This window comes from Diabrotica virgifera, chromosome 3, assembly GCF_917563875.1.
Source record: "Diabrotica virgifera virgifera chromosome 3, PGI_DIABVI_V3a".
In the NCBI taxonomy this organism is placed as follows: Eukaryota; Metazoa; Arthropoda; class Insecta; order Coleoptera; family Chrysomelidae; genus Diabrotica; species Diabrotica virgifera.
The window spans coordinates 191,911,383-191,929,922 of record NC_065445.1 but is presented as its reverse complement, the minus strand read 5'-3'; the positions used below and the strand labels follow the sequence as shown (position 1 = coordinate 191,929,922).

General features: G+C 33.6%; 1 protein-coding gene across 1 annotated transcript in view; it reads left to right on the top strand.

The window, feature by feature from the left end:
• LOC126881487 (rhomboid-related protein 3-like) overlaps positions 1 to 18,540 on the top strand; it is a 78,534-nt gene that overhangs the window by 15,765 nt on the left and 44,229 nt on the right. The gene's annotated exons all lie outside the window — the stretch shown is intronic.

Here is an 18,540-nt window from a genome sequence, read left to right as displayed (position 1 = left end):
GTTAAATTGATAAACATAATTTCAAGTGTAACTGTAATAACAGTTAGTTTCGACGTTAACAAAAATAAACAGAATAATTCAATTTGGACGTTACGAATTGTCCGTTACGAATTTGTATAGTTACGAACTGTCGCCGTTACGAACTGTCACTGTTACGAGTTGTCCGTTACCAATTGTCCGGTTACGAAATGTCGCGTTACGAGATGTCTGGTCACGGATAGATTCGACAGATAGTTTATGGAAGTTCATTTTTATCTAACAATAAAACACTGAAAACTTTTGTTTTCAATACTTTCACAAAATTTATTACAAATTAAATGTCACTACAGACTGTTTCGGCCTCGACAGAGTGCCTTTCTCATTTTTACTATGTAATGTACTATGTAGGTATAGTCACTATCTGAATAGAGGAGGGAGAGCTGTTTTTCTCAAGTTGGTCACTCAGAATTACATGTATATGTATTTTTTAATTTATTAATTTGTATAGATTCTAATAAAGATAGCTTAAGGCCTTTAATTTGAATATGGAGAATTTGAAATTGATCAGTATAAGAATGATTAGTGTATAGAAGGTGAAGTGCCTACGTATAATCTGTTTTTTCTATTATTGAAAACCCTTTTGTGTTCTGCTATACGTTTGTAAGGTATTACCAAAGTAGCACCAAAATGGAAAGCTTTACCTACGATCTATAGACATCAAGTACGTCTTTGTAAAATGGAAAAAATGTACGGAAATAATTCATAGATATATTGTCTCTTCCATATCAAATAAAGTGTGGTATGATTAATTAATATAAATTTAAAAATAATGATATATACAAAACTAAATGATTCTTGATTCGTAAACAAATAAACTTAAAGCATTTCTCAATAGGGAAGTCACATTTAAAAAAATAGTGTCGGCATCAGATATTATCTTTGTGTTTTAACCATTAAATAATGTCTTGCATTTTGCATGAACCCTTTGGTAATTTTTTCACTAATTTTGAAAGGCAACGACCGCATTTTTTCGTATAAAATTTAATACATGAGAAAAATAATCTTAAACGGGCTGTACACTCTCGGCGAAGTTACTTCGCCAAAGTTGACCGAAGTCCGAAGTACCCTCTCTACACACACGTTCGAAGTGCGATACCGACAAAGAGCGGTGCGATACCGATAAAGATCCCTTTGACCAGACCGACAGATTTCGGAAGTAGAACGAAGTCAAGCAAGGTTACAAAAGGTTGCATTCTACACTCTCGTACTTGTTGAACCTCGATCGACTTCGGCGAGAGTGAACTGGGCGCTTTAGACAACCTCTGAGTTTCTTTGTTCATGGATATATTTTAAGGGTTTTGTAATAAATTCCAATAAACCAATTCTCTACAAACTCATGGTCAATGTCAAATGTGTGATTATTAATAAGCGGCCTCATCTCGTAGGAACAATTAACCAAGTTGAAAGTTGAACATCCTTCTAGCAATGCTTGTATGTATGCTTTCCAGTTTTGTCCCACATTTTTTATTCTCTAGTCTGTCCATTTGCATTAAAAACAAAGAAAGGAACTAGACAGGGCTGCATATTATCACCATTAGTATTACAACATACACACATCAAAATAATCTAGGGGACACCCATATTAACAGCTTTTAAATCAGTGTTAGCTGCAAATACAAAAATAAATTTATGATTTTTAATATTTTTTGTTGTTTTTTCGATTATTGCACCAACTTGGATGGTAATGCTGACAAGAATGGCTATAAAAAATAAAACAAAACTTCAGAATGCGTTTTTGTCTATAAGATTAGAACTAATATTTCTTTATTGGTACTTGATTTTCGATGTCTATTTGGATTTTTATTTAGTTTTGCAATTGCCAATAATAGAGAGACATCATTTAAATAGCGAAATCCAGTGGCGTGCTATCGGTATGCTTAGACCTGGCAGAAATCAAAAAGACGTTGTTTAGGCTCTCTACAAGAACAGTAATGTCATTAATTGTTTGTAGTTAAGGTTTCATGAAAGTGGTGACGTTGCTGAACGTCATACAGGCCATACAACGATAACCAACCAGATTGAAGACAGTTTTCTTAGGTTGCAGGATTTGGAAGATCTCTCAATAACTGCATCACAATTACTAATAAGGCTGCAAGAGACCCATCAGCAGTTTTTAAGTTGCCAAACTATTAGAACTAAACAGCATGAAGTAGGTTGAGATGCACGTAGACCTGTGAGAGTGCGTGTGTTATCCACAGGAAATCGCGCTCATCGACTTCAGTGAGCACAAGAAAACGCAAATTGGGTTAGACGTAAGTGAGCCTCTACTTTGTTCACAGATGATTCTCGATTTGGATTTGCACCAGATACGAGACGGACAAGAATTTGGAGACGATCTGGCAATGCTGAACGATTGGTCACCGTGCAGGAGGTTCATAGACAGCAGAGCAACAGTATAATGATACGGGGTGGCATCTCTCTTGGTGGAAGAAGCAGTCTCATTTATCTGGAACGGTTTCTAAATGCAAGAGACTACCGCGATATTATTCTCGAACCTATTTTTATACCTTTTGGCTAAGAAGCTGGTTCCCAATTTCAATTAATGCATGACAATACGCGTCAATATACTGCCAGGGTCTTGCAAACATTCCTCGAAGATAACGAAATTGAGGTTTTATCATGACCTGTACAATCGCCAGATTTAAACTCAATTAAGCATGTATGGGACATATTGGGCAGATGCATTTTACAACAAAATATTGCGTTCAAAACAAAACAGCAATGTTAATAGTTGCAATGTTAATAGTTGATGTTTGTTAATAGTTGAGGGGCAACAAATTACTTTTTTTATTTTTTTATGTTAGCATTTTTTGACTTATGAAGTTTTGTCTTGATTTTTTAAGAGCTATTGCGATAATTCTAAGAAAAAATGTTTATTTTATATTCGGGACACCTGTTTATCACTTATTTTTCAAATATTTGAAATAAATTATTTAAAATACTTCTGTAATCTCGCATTTTGTTTTTGTCCCCTAGATTATTTTGATGTGTGTATATTTTGAATATATAACGCGGAAAGTCCTAGACGAATGGGATGAATAAATCACTACAAGAAATAGAAAAATCAGTAACCTTAATATCATCGAACTACTAAACGGATAAGCAAATAATTCGGACCTCAGATAAACACCGTACAAACAAAAATGAGACAGATTTGTACACTTGGGATCCCTGATGGCGATTGCTCCTCAGAAATAAAGCGTAGTGTGGCAATAGCCCGAACCGCAAGAGCAGGTCCGCGCCGTCCATAAGGGCGAAGGGGGCGGAGCCCCCGGCGCCGTATTCAAAAGGCGCCAGTAGGAGCCGAAAAAATTTTTTTGACAATACCGAAATTACCAGAAATATTAGTTATATTTTATTATCTTGTAAAATTTAAAACTTACCAATCGTAGGTAGGTATAAAAATGGCAGTTAGTATTACTTTGATCCCATAATTGTACGAACCCTTATTTCTCTTATTAATCTGAACCATATTTGTTCTCTGATGGTGTAATCGTTGTTTTTTGTAAATATTTATAGTATTCGTAATAATTTATCGGTAGGTATGTTACTTTCGTAAACACATGACAAATATGTAAAAAAGCTATGTAAAGTAACTTGTGAAGCGGTAACGATTAATTTCATTTGATATGCTAATTAAGAGGTGATTTTTACGATTTTTGTTTACCAAAAAAAGGGATTATCATTATTTTAGCGTAACTTGTTTACTTTTGATGCTAGAAACTTTTTTAAACAACTAAAAAAGAGTGTGTGTACCTTGTAGGCACGTAAGAAGTTATACTTCTATTATTATGATTTCAGCGAAATAAATATATTTTGAACAGTTTAATTGTATTTTTATTTAAATATTAAACTAATTTTAATATTTAAAATAATACAAAAAATAAAAATAACGTTAATATGTCATTCTTTATGAACTGTAGCCTCCCCGCAATTACTTTTCCCTTGATCAATCGTAGAAAACCTAAAACCTCAGATTTTCTATACAATTTTTTAATTTTCTTTTCATCATATTTTAATACTAATTATTCCAACGAAAACAAATCCAAAGATACAAAAGTTAAATAAATATATTTACTAAAAACACCAATATATTTTTTTTAACTTTATCTGCATTGATACATACGTAACTTGGAAGATTTAGCAACTAACTTGATACTGTCGGTACGCGCCTGCTTCATACTGTCGCTTTTATAAAAAATTCACTCTCAACATTATTTCCAATCGCGCCTAAAGAAGTATAACTTCAAAAATTAAGTGTTTTTAAACACTTTAAAAAAGTTGTAATGAGTTTACCCCGAAAAGTGCATTGTTTTGTTTATTTCTCGTTGAAATAGGCATTTGATTTGGAATTTGACGAATAATAACCTAGTTTTCATTAGCTAAAATTCTGCTTCATCTGGGTCTACTTACTTCATGCATACACCATTTTTTTTCACTTTTTTATAAGCTATATTTTTCCTAAGAATGTTTTTTCGATAAAATATTTTTTGAGTTATTTGCGAAAAACGTGTTTTTTTTTTGAAAAATGGACATATTCACTCGCAAATAATCGAAAAGTGTTGACTTGGTGAAAAAACTCTATAGAACAAAAGTGGCTTAGAATTAGTCATTTTATCCATTTCCGGACTTATTTTGAACAAATAGTTTTTCAACCCCTCTGAGCAAAAGCACACATCGGCACAATATCACTTTTTTTCTTTGGCATGTTAGCTACGCTTATGCCAAGTTTTATTTCAATCCAAGCTGTGCTTTAAAATCCGGAGCAAAAACCGTGAGTAAATGGACTTATTCACTAAGTTGCAAAAAACACTTACAAGGGGAGGAGGAAAGGGGCGCCTAAAATTACTTGCCCCGGGGCGCTTGAAAGCCTTGGCGCGGCCCTGCGCAAGAGCTAAATTAATTAAAATATGGAACGACTGAACAATAACAAGAAATTGAACTTACTTCGTACGTCCCAGGTTTTCACCCAACGTGGTCGGAAGTAAAACTGGAAGTTCATATTTGAACGCTTCATGTAACTTCGCTACGATTTCAATAATTTTGATTTCAAATTTTTAACCGAAAAAGAAATCAAAACCGAAACTAAATATTTGAGTTCGGCTTTTCAATACACGATGGTTGATATATCACATGTAATATTTTTGCGACTATAATGTGGCACTTCCGCTTACACCTTTTTAACCGGAGGTGATATAAAAACCGGAAGGTCGTTGCCTTCCGGTTTAGGTCTTGCTAAGGTCTTCCTTTAGGTCTTGCTTTAGGTCTTGCTTTAGGTCTTGCGTTAGGTCTTGCTAAGGCGCGTCGAGTACTATAGCGCTTGTACTATTTCGGTTACTTTAAAACAGTACTTTCGGTTGAAAGTCTAAAACCGAAGTTCCGAGGTCAAACTTCTCATCTTTAATGCCATCCTTGGGTTATACGCTTTCATTCGAACCTTCATTTGTCATTCTGTCTGATTTAATAACGGATGAGTTATATTCGAGGACAGAGGGACAGACAGGCATGAAACCGGAAGTATATATATTTGTTCTCATCTTGGTAAGGCGTGTCAAATAATATGTCGCTTATACTATTTCAGCGACTTTAAAACAGTACTTCTGATTACAACTCAACTGGAAGTCCGAGGTCAAATTCCTCACTTTTATTACCATCCTTGAGTTATCAGCTTTCATTCGGCACCTTACTTATCATTCTACAGTCAAACCCGCTTATTAAAATACCTCTTAAAGGAATATCCCGGTTTAAGGAATAGAAATTTGAGGTCCCGAAACCTTTCTACTAGCGACCAGTGATCGGTTATTGGAGTATCCCGGTTATAGAAATACTTTTGATTGCCTCGAAGGCTATTCCAATAAGCGGGTTCGACGTACCTGGTATAATGAGGAAGGAGTTGTGTTTACAGCGGACAGACGGACGTAGATAAATCAACGTTTTTACATTTTTGAAGTTATACTTCTTTAGGCTCGATTGGGAGTGAATTTTTATTATTCTGCGTGCATGCGCACACACAGTATGGAGTTCGTTGCTCAATGTTTTAAGTTATGTATGTATTAGCCCAAAAAAGATGTGGAAAAAATATACATATTAGTGTTTTTAGTAAATATATTTATTATAATTTTTGTATCTTTAGATTTGTCTACCTGGGGAATAAGATAATAAGTAATATTTTAAGTATTTTTATAGTTTACTTGGTCTATTTGACACTAAGTCTGAGAAATCTTGTAGTCCGCACCCGCACAAACAAAATCCGGTTCGAATCCGGGTGTTTTCTATTTTGTTTTAATTTTGGTATTTAAAAAAAAAAATTTGGAAAGTACTAAGTAAAAATTAATTTAATCTTTAAATAAAATATATATAAACTGTTTGAAAGTATATTTATTTCGTTGAAATCATATAATAGAAGTATAACTTCTTACGTGCGTACAAAGTACACACACATTTTTTTTAAATTGGGTGAAAATAACAAGGAATACTAAGCTCATGTTGGTGAGTGCCTTTATTTTTCCCATTGCTACATACGCAGCTCTCAAATTACAGACTCCCAATAAAATCGATAGAAGTAAGATACGAGCCTTCGAAATGTGGGTCTACAGAAGAATTCTACGCATGTCCTGAATAGAACACAGGGCCAACCTGTCAATTCTGGAAGAGTTCCATATAAAAGACAGGGGATTAAAGAAAGTAAACCGAGCATATCGTCGGTCACGACGGCTCAGTTGGAAGACAAGTCGATCGACAAGTTTAGTGGATTTGCGATCGACGGTTCGAGCCTCAGCCAGGTCATGAAATTAATAAAGGCCAACGTCGGTAGTATAAAATTCAATAGAACCTACCACTTGGTCCGGAATAACTGGCGTCTGATCGGCCTATGCAGGAGCCGTATGGCAAGGGATAAGGGCTTGCGGCTTGGTGATACTCCTCCATAGATCCTTACCGAAGGGCGTTGATGCCTAATAACGGTGTATATATAAACCGAGCATATCTAAATTACTTCGGTCACGTAGCGGGAAGATTGGGGGCTATGGAACTATTGGTAGTAAAACAGAAAATTTAAGACCAAGAGGAAGATCTCTAACATGATGGGTAGACCAAATGAAGATTCTGGTGAGAAAATCACTACATAAAGCCGCCCATCTGGCACAGGATCGTAGCCAATGAAGACAGCAAGCTAACAATATTTAGAGTTTTACCACGCTCTGACAAGGACTCAAGACATGAGGAGGGGAGGAGCTACCCATATGATCTGCTACATTTGAGAGTACGGCAGTGCGGTGAACATTTCCTTGGTGTTACGTGTCGTGCGTGTCTGCAATCTGCCAATATCTGGATTATATCTCGGTGTTTAGTTCTTCATCTCTTTTAACCCTTATCTGGACAAGGTGGGTCCAACGGGACCGAGACGCCAATTATTTTATCATAAAGTGATAAGAAAAATTTTATTGAATTTTATGCATCACTGAATTTGTTTAGAAGTATGTTTCCTTCAACGTAGTCATAAGCTATTCAAAATATTCATTATCATTTTTTAAATTATTGCGTCGAAAGAATTTTGTCACGTAAAGGGGCAACACGGGCCCGTCGAACCCTATTTGTATTTATACCTAAAGTCTAAATCTTTGCTACAGAAGTTAAACTGGCAGACAGGTATTGTTTTTGTGAATTATCTGAACAACCTTTATGATTCCGGAAATCCAATAATATAGTCTAAACGTGTCACAAACAATGTAAACATCTCTTGGATGTGAACATCAAAGAGATGTTTACAATAGGTGTTATATCTCTTCTAAATAAATTTTAAAAACTGATAATCATTGTTGGAATGCAATAATATTTTTAGGTAGGTACCTATACATATTTTGAAATAAAGAATGCATCTGCTATCAGTCGCTTGATATCGATGTTAGTGTCGACAACTAAGTTCCTAAAATTATATTGAATTACAGTGAAAGTAGATAGTGCTAATAAAATGTCTTTAAAACAATTGAGGCGTTCAGAGCAACAGTGGCCTAACTCACATCTCACAATTTTACTTAAACATGACGTTTGATCTTGTCATCGTTAACAAACCTTATCAGTTTAACAGGAATTCTGAAGTTTTGCATTGCTTCATATTATAATGTAATTGGTTTCGTTTTACGCCATCATCATGTACCTAATTCTACAAATTATTTTCGTTATGGTAGCAATGCTTTTGCCTAGATAAACTAATATCACTTGTTGGTAGTTTTATATGAAAAAGCAATATATTTGTCACGCGATGTCTAGTAATTAATTATTTAACATTGGAAAGTTTAAGCCGTCATTTGAATGTTTTATTTAAAATTAATGATGGAGAATACCCACGTTAATGGTATACTCAGTGGTCTGTACATGCGTTTGCTTGGTATTATAGATATTATGATACTTTTGGAATAAATTATTTGGGTCATCACGTCTAAACATAATACTCTAATGATCATTACAGAAAAATATTGATTAGATGGGAGTCTTTAATGTTGTAGAACGCTATTCTCAATGTTGCTTCTCTCCTAGAGTACAGCTTGGTGATAGATGGTCATTTCAGCAATGGACAAAAGTTTAAAATAGAGGTAGAAGAAGAAACATCATAGAGCAATAATATCACGTAAACCGAACATGAAAGAAGAACAAGCTAGAATATTGACAGGCAATAAAAGCGTACACGCGCTTAATTGAATGTTGAAAAGCAAGGTTTTATCAAGAAAGGCAAAAATACAGTTATACAAAACAACTATACAACCAATAGTAACATACTGCAGTGAGACATGGACAATGACAAAAAATGAACAAAATTTACTGGAGATCTGGGAAAGGAAAATCCTGAGGAATATATATGGAGGAATATAAGGGACGGTTTATGGATAAGAATATCAAATGTAACGTTAAAGGAATTATACAATCAACCTAATATAGTAGGAGTGATAATGGCAAAAAGACCTATATGACGAGGTCATCTAGAAAGGATGCCGAACACGAGGACTACAATAAGGGTACTAAACTACACTATAGCAGTATGTACATAAAGAAAAGTGAAAATGAAGTAAGAACAAACTTTTCCAGCAATGGGCATCTAAGAAATTTAGTGCTATTATATAGGCCTTTTAGTGCTTTAGTGCTATTTTATATATAATATATATTAAATATATTAAGTTTTTCTAATACTTTTTAATTTTACTAAAACAAAACTTAGTGTCCGGTTAATCTTGTGGAGCAGTATATGACAATGCATATTTCAATTACTTCGCTTATATCATAAGTAACGTATATAGTATATAGTCTGTTTTAAAAGGTAATTGATAAAATAAAAAACGTACATATAATTAAAAAACAATATACATGGAAGAGGGCATTTAAGAAAAAATAAATCGATTTTTACATACAGCACCCATCAACTTTTGGCTTTTTGTGTTCAGGATGATGTCAGCAAAAAGTCTACAATAGAAAAATGGGCGGAAATGCATAATCACACTAAAAGTGCATATCATGCATCCAAAAGTGCATAAACATGTCAAAATAAGTGTATAAAGGCAGAAACGCATTACAGAGTCGCGGACGCGACTCGTCGCGAGCAAGACAGTAGACGACTACTTGAGATTCTCATTAAAGATTGAATGCACTTCTAGTCCAGGGCGCATCTGTTTTGAGATGGACGTTGAGAGGTGACTCAATTTTTTTTTGCAGAAATTGCTTGAAAATAACTTAAATAATAATATTTGAGTTATACTCCCACTCAAAATGGTCCAGAACATTGTTTAAATAATCAAAATGTCAAAATATGAAGGAAAAATTCGATTTTTTTATTGGTTTTTTGATTATAACTTTAAAACTATTCATTTCTGAGAAAAGTTGTACTGACATAAAAGTTGCGTAATTAAATTTCCTACAAAACAGAATTGGTTAAAAATTAAAAAAATAGTCACCCTTGTTGCAAAATAGCAATAATTGCGAAAAAAAACCATACAAAAACAAGTATTCCCATTTTACGTTTTTCAACCATTTACGCTACACTTAGGACCTTCATATTTTATCCAAAAAAACTCTATGATATAGTAACACTGTAAATTTCATTAAGATCGGTTTAATAAATTTTGCAATCCAGCTTTCGCAAAAAAAATCATTTTTTTTAAATGTTGCAGGACTGAAAATAAAGCAGATAGCAAGTTGAACTTTTTTTGCTTATAGAAGTGTACCGTACCTTTCATTTGCAATTTGCAAAATTAAAATCGATTAATTACCACGGCGTCAGGAATAAATAAACGTTTTAAACGTTTTAAATAAACAATAATCTTTGGTGCTACGCGCAGGACAGCGGTGTTCGATTCACACAAGTTGATTTCCACCAAAATTTCTTCCAATCTTTATCTAATATATTATTTTCTTACTCTATATTTTGTTGTATTTTAAAATTTTAATTCCACAAAAATCAAACTAATTTTATTATTGTTTGTGAAATATTGTTTAAACAATTGCATATGTTTAAAAATAATAAACTTTTATTCTCTAAGTTAAAATATATGAACAAAAAAAGTTTTTGCTTAAAAAAGTGTTATTTCAAAAGATAGAGTATGTGTTTTTATTTTGCAATAAACAAATTTATTTATTTATATCGAAATATAATAAAAATTAAAATGTATCAATCATTATCAAAGGTCATTGGAATGCCCAATCAGAGCAAATTATCCGCTGTCCTGCGCGTAGCACCAATAATTAATGTTTATTTAAAAAGATTCCTGACGCCGTGGTGGTCAATCGATTTTAATTTTGCAAATTGCAAATGAAAGGTACAGTACACTTCGATCTGCAAAAAAAATTCAACTTGTTATCTGCTTTATTTTCAGTCCTGTAACATTTTGAAAAAATGAATTATTTTTTGCGAAAGCTGGATTGTAAATTTTATTTTGTAAAATCTATTAAACCGATCTTAATGAAATTTACAGTTCTATTTTAATGTATCATAAAGTTTTTCTGGGCGAAATATGAAGGTCCTAAGTCTAGCATAAATGGTTGAAAAACGTAAAATGCGAATACTTGGTTTTGTATGGTTTTTTCGCAATTATTGCTATTTTGCAACAAGGGTGAATATTTTTTAAATTTTTAACAAATTCTATATTGTAGAAAATTTAATTACGCAACTTTTATGTTAGTACAACTTTTCTCAAAAATGGATACTTTTAAAGTTATAATCAAAAAACCAAGAAAAAAATCGAATTTTTCCTTAATTTTTTGACATTTTGATTATTTAAACAGTGTTCAGGACCTTTTTGAGAGAGAGGATAACTCAAATATTATTATTTAAGTTATTTTCAAGCAATTTCTGCAAAAAAAATTTGAGTCACCTCTCAACGTCCAAATGTACCTACTAATATTTTTACAGATGCATCCTGGTCTATTCGTACAATGACAAGATTGACGTCCTCGTCTCGTTCGCGACTTCCAAATGCATCATGAAGATTAAAAACAACGTACAGAATCTGATCTGGACTAATCTGCGACGAGCCGAGTCGCATCCGCGAATCTCTAATGCGTTTCGGCCTTTAATGGCCAGATGTTGTTGCTCGGAGGGTTTTTGGAGTCGCTGAACAAAATTACGTCATTACCATGAATTTCCGGAGCACCTGGAAGACTGAACACGAATACATCATCAGAACCGACCTCCTAGCACCTGGTCCACAGAATAACTACTGAGGCATAGCATCTTCTAGAATTTGGTGCCGAAAACCCTCGAAACTCCATAAGATGATGTGCCTTAGCAGTGACCCTTAGCACCAGATGCTTCGTTCTGATGGCGTATTCATGTTCACCGATCCCAAAAACACCCGAGTAATCTTTTTGCATCAATTTAGTGCATAAAAACCCTCGAAACTCCAAATGACGTGCCACAGCAGTAACTCTGGGTACCAGGTACTCCGGGAGCCGGTTCTGATGACGTAGTCATATTCAGGGACCCCAAAAGCCCCCCGAGTAACAAAATCTGGCTCTTAATATATTGATTTTGACATGTTTATGCACTGTAAATGCAGTCATGCATTTGTGCCTATTTTTCTATTGTAGACCTTTTCCCTGACGATATCCTGAACACAATGCAAAAAGTTGCATGTCGATAGGTGCTTCATTTAAAAATCGATTTATTCCAGTGTTTTTTTCTTCTAAATGCCCTGGTCTAATAACAAAACAAAAAAATCAGTGAAAGATTAAATCATTAAGGCGGAGATACATATGCGCTCTGCCCGGTGTGCGAGCCGCTCGCGCGCAGCGTATTCGTCAGATTAGTACGTGTTTTCAAGTGACGCACAAACGGCACGCACACGGCTCACCACGATCTAAATTCTGTCGGTTTTTCAACAAACGCTTTGATGGTTCGCAATACGTATTTGGACGGGTTTGCGAGTGGTTTGTTTGTTTTGGCGCGCATGAGTTGAATATTTGTTAGTAATGGAATGGTCGGAACTGTCGGAAGGAAATTGATGTTTACCGTGGAAAATCATTATTGTGGGATCCTCAATAAAGAACCATTTAATTTAAAGAAACAACTTAAATCCGATCTGAACGGAAATAGAAGCTGAAATAAAAAAATGTACATGGGGACCTTTTTAAAAAATGTTAGTTCATTGTTGTACTAAAAATAACATGTAGTAAAAATAAGATTTACTATTTTATTTGGGCATAAGCCACAATTCGAGTTTGAAATCAAGTTTACTTGACCTTTCGACTTTCACTTCGGAAACAGTTATCAATATCAAAAAAACATTCATAAGCAGATATATATTGTGTGTCACCGGAAAGCGAAATAGGTAATGCACGACTTGAAGAACCTATAGTTTCCTAACTTCGTGTCTGGTGAAGCAACGCAGTTGAAACAAGCGGATATATTATAATTGTGTCACCGGAAAGCGAAAAAGGTAAGGCACAACTTGGAAGACCCAATAGTTTTCTAACTTCGCTTCTGGTGAAGCAACAGAGTTGGAACAAGCAGATATATTATAATTGGGTCACCGGAAAGCCAAAAAGGTAACGCACAACTTGGAAGACCCAATAGTTTTCTAACTTCGCTTCTGGTGAAGCAACGGAGTTGAAATAAGCAGATATATTATAATTGGGTCACCGGAAAGCCAAAAAGGTAACGCACAACTTAGAAGAGCCAATAGTTCTCTAACTTCGCTTCTGGTGAAGCAACGGAGTTGAAACAAGCAGATACATTACAATTGTGTCACCGGAAAACGAAAAAGGTAACGCACAACGTGGAAGAACCTATAGTTCTCTAATTTTGTTTCTGGTTGTAGGAACAAGCAGATATATTATGGTAGGGGAGCAGTTTTTCGATATGATGTTTATTTTGCGAAAGATCGCGGGATTTGTATTTAAAATTTTAAATTACCCCCCCCCCTCTCCGTGGGGGTCATGTTTGGTATTTTTCGATAGATTTTTGAAAAACATTGAACACGTAGTTTTTAGTTTTTCAATCTGACGTTCATTTCGCAAAATATTCGCTTTTTTTTGTGAAACTTTTTGACTCACCCATTTCCGTACACCCCGCTCAAATCGTCATATTTTTGAAATATAGACTCTTTTGCATGTACTTAACTTACCTAATCTTAATCTGACAATTTCGAGTATTTTTAAGGATAGATTTTTTTTTCGGGCGCCCCTGAACGAACCCCCCTGTGTTAAGAGCCAATAGATGGTGGAGGTACATCTGCAGGGTACAACGTTTCTCCCCATATGATAATCTGACGCGCTCGAGTAACTGCAAAAATCCCCGCTTGGGCTCCCCTACCATTATATTTGTGTCGCCGGGAAGCGTAAAGGTAGTTCCCGAAATGTTCGCAAACTGTGGCTTATTCCACATAAAATAGTAAATTGCATAAGATGACACAAGAAAATAGTTTCAGAATATGTAATAACAAAATAAGATGTAGTAGAAGTACAGGACAGAGACATGATTATCTACAATTACTAAACGTTCGTATGTTTCCTCTGGGTCGTCAAAATGAAAAATTTTAACGAACAATAACCGCGCCTCAAACGCGCGGCGCTCACACGGCGCGGAGTTCGCGGCGCGGATATGTATTTCCGCCTTTAGATCAAAAAAACATTTAATGTTGTCCAAACCAAATTTTGGTTTTATTTTTATATTTCAAATAAATCTATACGTTGGCAACAAAAAACTGTATTCAAAAATAAAAATATCTAGGTTATTATACAGCTAAACATTTCGTAGAGATTGTTATGCCCAATATGTTAATTGAGGAAAAAAATACTGACTTTCGCTTTGGCTGGTTTTCCTAAATTAATGGGTAGTTTACGATGAGTCACTTAATGTGAATCATTGTAATATGTATATAATTTGCTATAAGCGTTACTTTGGGGTTTCCTTCATTTTCATATTAAACTTCTTTTAAATATATGATACAGCTGAGTAAATATTTATATACATATGTAAATAAAAAATGTAATATTTGATTAAGTAGTGTTGGAATCATTATATTTGTTTACCTAGATGTAGGTATCAAATTTTTTTGAAAACCGGAAACATACCTACGCTAAAAATGTTTTACGATAATTTTATTTTGATTATTAACTGTGTGTACCGGGAATCCTAAATATCCCCTATCTAAGTGTATGGTATTTTTATCAAGCTGCATCCATATCCGAACATTTTTGCATTGTTTATAATATATGTACCGGGTGGCATATTTACAGATGCTTGCGTGTGTAGACACCAGGGTGTTGAAATCAGTTAGGGTTTGGAGAAACGGTACATTTACAGATGCTAGCGCGTGATGACACCACGGTGTTGAAACCAGTTAGGGTTTGGAAAAACAGTACGTTTACAGACGCTAGCGTGTGTTGACACTAGGGTGTTGAAATCAGTTAGGGTTTGTAAAAACAGTACATTTACAAATACTAACAGATTTGGACACCAGAGTGTTGAAACCAGCTAGCTTTTTTAGTGGTTATACATGCATAGATGCTAACGGCTATTGACTTTGATTTTATATACCTACTGTTGTGGAAAAATATTTAAGTGATTTAGGTATTTATAAATAATTAAACGTTGTTGGGATATAAACAATAATATATTAACACAAAAAACATATTAACATAAAAAATAATGTTGTTCTGAAGCTATGTGCTTGTGGCATTTTTATAATTAACTATTTAGATGGGAAATAAGCCACAATTAAATAAAAAAAAAATTTATTAACGGTTCGACGCCCAAATCGGGTGTCGTTGTCAAAATACAAAATACGTACTACTAAATTAAACAAAAATGTTGTTGTTTAGTAAAAAATACTTTAAAATGTATAATATATGTATGAATTGCCAATATAAATGAGTCATATTAAAAAAATTATTAGTAGAATTTTTTACTAAGCAACAACATTTTTGTTTAATATACAGGGTGTTTGGTAAAAAATGGGCCATAGCTTAACCTCAGGTTCCTGAGGTTAAAATAGGCCGATTTAAGCGAACTTACCTTAGTACAAAGTTTATAATAACCGAGATACAGGGTGTCAAAGTTAAACTTTTTATTTATTTATTATTGAATATTTCCTGACAGATATGAGATAACAACATGAAATTTGGTATGTGGGGTTTTTTTGGGTCGAGAAAACTAAATTCCCTACCAAAAATTATGTATTGCCCAGAGGGCGCCACATACGCCTTTCAGCACTTATTTATTATGTTAAATTTTTTTTATTCCTCACTCTGTATAATTTTGACATTAAAATTTTTATTCTCCTATTAGTTTTACTTAAAAAAGCTATACTTCTTTCATCTCTCTAAACTCAACCGTTTTCGAGATAAACGAAGAAATTTGCGATACATTTTTGGATAATTTTATGGTTTTAAGTTATTTTTCTGATGTAACTACAATGATATTATGCTAAAAATTATGTTGCACCGCAGATTTAAAATGTTTTATCTCGTAAACGGTTGAGTTTAGGGAGATGAAAGAGGTATACCTTTTTTAAGTAAAACTAATAGGGGAATACAAATTTTAATGTCAAAATTATACGGAGTGACGGATAAAAAAAATTGAACGTATTAAATGAGTGCTGAAAGGCGTATGTGGCGCCCTCTGGGCAACACATAACTTTTGGTAGGGAATTTAGTTTTCTCGTCCCGAAAAACCCCCACATACCAAATTTCGTGTTGATATCTCATGCCTGTCAGGAAATATTCAATAATAAATAAAAAAAAAAGTTTAACTTTGACACCCTGTATCTCGGTTATTATAAACTTTGTACTAAGGTAAGTTAGCTTAAATCGGCCTATTTTAACCTCAGGAACCTGAGGTTAAGCTATGGCCCATTCTTTACCAAACACCCTGTAGTAGTATTTTTTATTTTGACAACGACACCCGATTTGGGCATCGAAACGTTAATAAAATTATTTTTTTCAATTTAATTGTGGCTTATTTCCCATCTAAATAGTTAATTATAAAAATTCCACAAGCAAATAGCTTGATAGCAACATTATTTTTTATGTTGTTCTTTTGTGTTAATATATTATTGTTTATATCCCAACAACGTTTAATTATTTACTAAATACCTAAATCACTTAAATATTTTTCTACAGCAGTAGCTATATAAAATCAAAGTCAATAGCCGTTAGCATTTATGCATGTATATTAATTACTAAAAAAGCTAGCTGGATTCAACACTCTGGTGTCCAAATCTGCTAGTATTTGTAACTGTACTGTTTTTCCAAACCCTAACTGATTTCAACACCCTAGTGTCAACACACGCTAGCGTCTGTAAACGTACTGTTTTTCCAAACCCTAACTGATTTCAACACCGTGGTGTCAACACGCGCTAGCATGTGTAAATGTACTGTTTTTCCAAACCCTAACTGATTTCAACACCCTGGTGTCTACACACGCAAGCATCTGTAAATATGCAACAGTACATTTTACAAATACTAACAGATTTGGACACCAAAGTGTTGAAACCAACTAGCTTTTTTAGTGGTTATACATGCATAGATGGTAACGACTATTGACATTGATTTTATATACCTACTGCTGTGGAAAAATATTTAGTGATTTAGGTATGAATAAATAAAATTAAACGTTGTTGGGATATAAACAATAATATATTAACACAAAAGAACAACATAAAAATAATATTAGACTAATGAGAGCAGCCCTTTAGCGTTAGGTTGGTTATCTGTGATGTTTCTCATCAGATTTCTGCTTCTTTTTTCCATTTGTTGTCTCGGTTTTGGAAAAACAGTACGTTTGCAGATGCTAGCGTGTGTTGACACTAGGCATACACGCATAATGTTTGTTGACATACATGCATAGGATGCTAACGGCTATTGACACTGCTTTTAAATGCAACTGGCATGGCGGCTATTGCGTTGCTGGTTTGCGAAAAATATTGGGAGAATATAACAGTTTACATTAAATTAGTATAAAGAATTAGTTAATAAACAAAGTTAATTACATTAATCAATAAGCGAGATAAAATATTTAGACTTTTATCATTATTACTTAATTTTGTTATTATTAATTAGTATAATACATAATTATTCAACGAGCATACATTGATAGGCAGCTACTACTCACGATGAAGTTTGCGATACGAGCCGAAGGTAAGTGTCGTAATTCATCAGAGTGAGTAATTGCCATTATATGAGAGTAGAATACTATCCTTTTTCTACGATCTTTTTTTATTTTAATTAGTAAAAAAAATAATATTGTCAGCTAGGTACTCAAGATTAAAATTATAATATACAAAAATAAATGTTGCTTTATAAAATTTAAAAAAACAGCAAATACTGTCTTATGTATTGTAAAAATATGACAAGAAATAGTCAATTCAAATTCTACTCGTTTCCGAAAATTTTAAGCACTTTGTACCTATTGTCAATGTAATAAATAAGAAATGGCTATTATTGGTGGACGTATTTTATAAAGCTATAATGTACGTTTTTAAATTTAACTATATAATATAATATAAAATAATAATATAACTATATGTTACAATATATTTAAGACAATATAACTTTATAAAATAAACACAATAAGTATAGGTAAGTTATAAATTATAGAACACAGCAAATGCGCTAATATCACTGTCACTAAAAATGGTAAACGTCAAAATTCATACATATTAAACAAGGTATAAACGTAAAAGTATATTCACCCATTGTTACATTTTTTATAATGCTGTGTAATTTTAATCTCGAGTAGTTGATAATCATGTTTTTTTTTACTAATTAAAATAAAAAAAGGTCGTAGAAAAAGTATAGGATTATACTCGCACGTAATGGCTATTATCCATTATTATCGCAAACTTCATCATCGTGAGTAATAGCCATCATTACATGCTCGTTGAATAATATACTATTAATCTGCGGTTTATATACAACTAATATACATACTAAAAGTGGCATGCACTACTTGAACCTTACTTCAGCCCGTGAGTAATGATGTATTTCTCACGGGTAAGTATTGGGTGTTATTATCTA